Genomic DNA, 414 nt, shown 5'->3' with positions numbered 1-414 from the left:
CCCATCCCATCCCACTGTGACCCCCTCCCGCCCCTGTGTCAGCGCCCACCCCCATAGGTGCCCACGTCACCTGGGAGGTCCCTGGCGCACCCAGTGACACCACAGGACACAGATTTGGGGACATTTAATGACCTCGCGGGTCCCAAAGCAGCGAAGCGCACGGCGCAGCGGGGTCCCCACCCGGGGGGATCCCCACCGCCAGCCCCCCCACTCCCCTCCCGCAGCCTGCGGTGCCCGGGGTGGGGCTTGGGATGGGACAGAATCCATCTCCCCGGAGCTGCACCTCGGAGGGAGGGGACAGAAACGGGGTTGGGGACACCCCTTGCCCTCCCTGGGGGGCTGAAGCAGCAGCGATGGGGGCGAAGCGTCGTGGAGGGGGGGGCAGGTTGTTGCCGTGCCACCATTAGCACCAAG

This window comes from Corvus brachyrhynchos, unplaced genomic scaffold (assembly GCF_000691975.1).
Source record: "Corvus brachyrhynchos isolate BGI_N302 unplaced genomic scaffold, ASM69197v1 scaffold19, whole genome shotgun sequence".
Lineage (NCBI taxonomy): Eukaryota > Metazoa > Chordata > Aves > Passeriformes > Corvidae > Corvus > Corvus brachyrhynchos.
The sequence above is the reverse complement of the archived record's forward strand: the minus strand, read 5'-3'. Positions refer to the sequence as shown.